Below are 6,000 nucleotides of genomic sequence, written 5' to 3'. Positions count from 1 at the left end.
AGGGCTTAAAAATATAGCGTCTACATACGTAAAATCACAGCCGTTTTCTACATATAAAGAGGAAATTATAAATCCCATTCTAAACAAAATGAAAGAAAAATCGTTGAATGAACATTTACGAGGTGATGGAATAAAAAACGGTCTCATGAGCAAACCGAATCGATTGACTAAAAAATCAAAGGATATCATTAAAAATCTTGTGAAGGTTGAGGATTAATTACCGTTTAAGTGAACTTTTTCTAGGTATGTCTCTCTGGGAAAATAATTGAAATTACTGACAAATTCCTCTTCACGTATATTTATTTCATTTTCATTTATTTTATCAGCCTTATATAAATGCAATAACTGTCTATAAAATTTATAAATCAACTTATATTCTTCAATTCTTTCTGATATTTTTAATCTCTTATCTAATATTTCTATAACCCCTGCACCAAGAGATAAACAAACTAGTGGAGGAAGGGCTAACGAAGACAATCCCGATGCACTAAATAATAATTTACTAATAGATAATCCGAATCCAATTTTATAAAAATATATGTAACTTTTTCTGTATACATACAAGCGTTTTTGTAGATATTTTTCCATTTATAACATACAAATATTCTGAATCAAAGATTCATCATGAAGGCATAGCCGAATATTGAAATAGCTCATGAGTGGACTATGTCCACGAATTTTTTCTCATTGAAACTACACGGTATCTGTTTAAAAGAATATAATATATCATAAAAATCTTTGCCTCTGTTTACATTAATTATTACGTATATACAGTAATCGCCACATAAAACAGACGAATTCATTTGCAATTGTGTGTTGTTCCACGCAATATTTTTTCCGCTACTTAATAAATATGTTTTAATTTTTTCTGGTGGAGAAATACCAAAACTGTCAAAATATAAAATATTTCTTAAATATGGCTTGTTTACATAACATACCCAGCGTGAGCCGTAACGATTAGAGGGTTGAAAATTAATTATGCCTGATTCATCTTTTCTAATTTTTTTTTGGTAACATGTCAATTGCAAAAACACCTCGAAAATTTCGCGTAGCTTCATGATTTTTCTCATTTTTCATAATATCAGATATTTCTATATTACTTAAGCCGTATTTCCTATCAATTTTATTATTTGTCCATATGTCTCCGACTTGTTCGGATTCTTCGTTTTTTTTTTATTCTTTTTTAAACCATCTCCGAAGGCTTTTTGTGCTAATTTAGTACCTGCATATCCGGCTGCACCTAATCCCAATGCTTTGGCTGCAGCTATTGCTGCAGCAATTAAAGCAGGCAAAAATCCACCTATCTGTGTTGGAGAAAATTTGATATCACAGTATTTCTTCTTGTCTTTTTTACATTTTTTAATTTCATCAATCTGTTTTTCTCTCAATTTAATTGTTTTATTAGCTCTTTCTGTTAAATCGAATCTTATATTACAATCTATTCTTTTATCTTTGCAACTTTGGAGTTTTTTTATTTGATTAGGTGATAAATATACTTTATAATCAGTCATTTATTTAATTAAAAACTAAGCGAAGCGTGAGGCAGGCTACTTCATTTCCAAGTAAATCTTTTCATCTATGATATTCATATTTGCAATTCTTTGAGATTCAACTACAGCATATATATTGTAATTAATATTTTGATAACCTTTTAATGTCCAATTAACTTCTAGTTCAGACGATTTTGTTTTACTAAACAAATTTTCATCATTTTCTTTTGTTACATCAAAAGCAACAACTAAATATCGGTTACAAAAATCTTTATAGCTAACACACGTACCTTCATCCAAATCTTTTTTATAATTACATGAAAGGAATGCGGCATACAAACGTTGTAAATCCTCATTGTTCACCAGATATTCATAAGTAGGATGTTGGGTACAATTGATTTTAATATTTATTCTTTCTAAATTCATATTATCAAAAATCATCATTGTCTTGGTAAAATTATCATTTCGGTCAGCTCTAGAAAAAACTATAAAAACTCTAGATATTTTATTTTGATTATTTACAATGCGCCAGTTTCCACTTCCAGAAGACCACAAATTACTACGGTAACAGTTAAGCGCATTCCATCCACAAAGAAAGTTCGATTCGCTAACTAATAATGAAGATAACATTTCTTCAGTTTCTAGTGAGGGTTTTGCTATTGGGATCCACAAACTAATATTAGATATTTCATAATCATAATTTCCATCAACTTTAGCATGTAATATATTTTTCACTCGATTTTTACGTAATTCAATGCGAATTTTTCCATTCAAAACTTTGTTATAGTCTCGTACAAATCGGAAAATTTTAGATAAAGGGATACGTTTTGTAATAGTTTTTCCATCTTTTGTTAACAACCATCTCTCTAAATATCCTTTATTGAATGCAGAATTATTTGTGATTTTTGAAACAATAGTTTTTATATCGACATCTAAATCTTTAAATTTTTTAGATTTATTTTGCTCATCATATTTATATTGAGATGTATCTGCTGAATCTGCTGTGTCTGGATACCAACATAATTGTGATGCTGAAGTGTCAGACACATCTCCTGAAAATTCAATCAGATTTGAAATTAACGTAGCAACACTCACATAATTTGTTTCTTCTATTAATACACCTTCATAGAATAGCCTCACATAGTCAAAATCATTTATCCCATTATTTGATATGGTTGCATAATTATTTGGATCGTTTTTAATTTTAGATTTGACAAAAATATAAGCACCTGATAAATGTTTCCATCCACTGTTAGTTTCGATCGTATACTGTTCAAGCTCTTTCACATTGACATTAGTTTCTTTTATTTCATTGTAAGTATTACTTTTTGTTGATTCACCAATTACAGGTATTTCATCAATACGCCATAAATTGTCTACAACGTTTTCCATTTATTTAAATAAAAAGAAGGTTGATGGAATCAGTGTCCAACAGTGGACTATGATTCTTATTGTAATAAATGAAATGTATTACTTCGGTCTGCCAGTATTTTTTACTATTTTTTAGTATTTCATCTTTATCAGGTAGTCCCTTGGAAATGAATATTACTAATTATTTCGAGCAATTTGGGTATTCAGATAGTAATGGATCATCATTAACAGAAACTAATGAAGCATTAATAAGGTTTCAAGAATTCTGTAATTTACCAACTGATGGAACTTTGAATCAGGAAACACTTGATTTAATGAAAACACCCAGATGTGGTGTCAAAGATAATCCAACAGCTTATAGAGTTTATTATCAAAAATGGAATAACACAAATCTTAAATGGTATTTTTCGTTAGCTACAAACGAAATGAAAGAATTAGCAGAAAAAGCCTTTGATCAATGGGAATCTGTTTCAAATTTAAAGTTTAATTACAATAGCGTTAAACCGGACATACTTATTTCATTTTCTAATACGCTGTTTCAACATAATCATAATTCACGGTGTCAACAAGGAATATGTTCTAGCAGTTTTGATGGAAAAGGTAATGTTTTAGCACATGGCTTCTTTCCAAATAATGATGAATGTCTAGGAATTCATTTTGATAAATCAGAAAATTGGTATTTTGGGGAATCATGCAATACACCTGATGGCCAAACTAATTTTTATACAGTATTATTACATGAAATCGGACACACATTAGGTATTGAACATTCTGCAAATAATAATTCAATTATGTACGCCTATTATAAAGGTGATATTGATAAATTAACTCAAGACGATATGTGGGCAATTCAATATTTATATGGAAGACCTGAACGATTAAAATATGAATTAATACCAACAACAACAACAGTTAAACCTACTGTAAGACAAAGCGTCCCTGAAGGTCAGCCTAGAGGTATATTCGGTAATTTATGTGATTTTAATAAAGAAATTGATACATTCTTAATTGCAAATCATCATATGTATATTTTTTATAAGAAATATGTTTGGTTAGTCAATTTAAAAGACATGACTTATGATAAAGAACCAAAATTTATTAAAGATTATTTATATTTTTTGCCAGATGATTTTCAAGAAATTTCACATATTTATCAAAGACCTTCAGGTGATGTTTTAATGATTGTTAAAAATTTATATTATTTAATTGATTTTCCAAGTTTTAATGTTAAAAGTGGATATAACGGTCAATCTATTGAAAATTTAGGAATACCAAAAGGAAAAAAAATTGATGCAATATTTAGAACTTATTCTGGAAAAACATATATATTTTATGATAAAGTCTTGTACATTGAGTTTGATGAGTGTTTGTTTAGATCAAAGAAAAATGGCCTTATTTCAGAATTATTTGCTGGAATACCTCCAAATATAAGCAGAGCATTCAGATATAGAAATTTATATTTTTTTAAAGATAAAATGTATTATGAATTTGATGATATTTCGAATGCATTAGTTAAATCTGATAAATTTGACTTGACAGTTTTCGGATTTAAATGTGGACTTTTCGATCAAATAATAAAACTGATTCAACGTCTGTGATTCAACTAAGGTATGCTGTATGCATAGTTTCATTAACTGAAGGAATTTATACTTGAAATATGTATATGTACTCCTATATTTTTTAAATGACCTTAAAGACTTGGTCATTTTCTAGGGTGTATACCGTTTGGGTATACACCGAATTTTCCAACTCACATAATTCTTTTAAATAAAGTTTATATTCATCTATTTTTCATTAACAAATAGTTTTCACATCAATTTTACAGAGAGGCTGTTTTACCCCATCAGAAAAATTTATCAATATTTGAAATTGATTAAAAACTTGTTCAATGGGTTGATTTCTAGAATCATTAAATTCGGGCGAAGCCCTCATGAGCGAAGCGAAATTTGAACTGTTGTGCTTAACGCACCCATCTACATAAGTTTCTATAGCATGCGTTTTACCTTATTTAGACAAGGCCAAATCATCAAAAAAACAAAGTGTTCTGAGGGGGCCTACTAGTATAAAATTCAAAACAGGGTAAAATCTTTGAAAAATGTTAATTTTAAGTGTTTTTGAAAGAAAAATTTGTTTGGACCAAACTGTATTCTTGTTTGAAAAAAACGGTGTATTTTCCTTGAAATGTTGACTTTTTTTGAAAAGGGTGATTTTGAAAAACCGAGCAAATTCTTTAAAAATTAATTTTTTTTACAAGTTACTTTGAAAACCAGGCTAAAAGCTTTAAAAATGTGTTGTGTTCTGAGGGGGCCTACTAGTACAAAATTCTAAACAGTATAAAATCTTTGAAAAATGTTCATTTTAAAATATACTTTAAAAAAACAAGACAAGACGGTGAGGTTTGTTTGTAAAATGTATTTTCACGGCACTATGAACTGTTTTTTAAAAACAAGGCAGAATCCTTAAAATTTGAACTGTATAAACTTAAAAACAGGTTAAAATGCTTTGAAATATTTGCTTTTTTAACATACATTAAAAAACAGGTCAGTCTTTAAAAATGTTACTTTTTAAAAAAACTACCTTAAAAACGCATAATCCTTAAAATGTTAACTGTTTTTCCGAAGGTGAATTTTTTTAGCCGAAATCGAATCTTATATTTCTTAAAAACAGGGCAGAATCCTTAAAATTTTGACTTTTTAAGAAAGGGTGACTTCGAAAAACCGAGCAAATTCTTTAAAAAAATTTAACTTTTTAAAAGTTACTTTGAAAACCAGGCTAAAAGCATTAAAAATGTGTTGTGTTCTGAGGGGACCTACTAGTACAAAATTCAAAACAGGGTAAAATTTGTAATTTTGAGTGTTTTTGAAAGGGAAATTCGCTTCGCTCATGAGGACTTTGTCCGAATTTGTTTGGACAAAACCGTATTCATATGTGTGCTGAAATGCCCCCAACAGAAAAAACAGGGTTAAAAGACGAATTTTAAGTTTTATTTTATATTTATTTTAATATTTATTTTAAAATATTGGGTATCAACAGGTCCAAAAAGTTATTGTTATAAAACTAATACAGGTAAAGTTGTTTGCAAAATTAAAGGATTTACATTAAACTATGAAACGTCCGAAAAGATTAATTCCGATAGCAT

The sequence above is a fragment of the Zophobas morio genome, unplaced genomic scaffold (assembly GCF_036711695.1).
Source record: "Zophobas morio isolate AGI-343-1 ecotype UQ-CSIRO unplaced genomic scaffold, CSIRO_AGI_Zmor_V1 ptg000076l, whole genome shotgun sequence".
NCBI classification, from domain to species: domain Eukaryota; kingdom Metazoa; phylum Arthropoda; class Insecta; order Coleoptera; family Tenebrionidae; genus Zophobas; species Zophobas morio.
The sequence above is the reverse complement of the archived record's forward strand: the minus strand, read 5'-3'. Positions refer to the sequence as shown.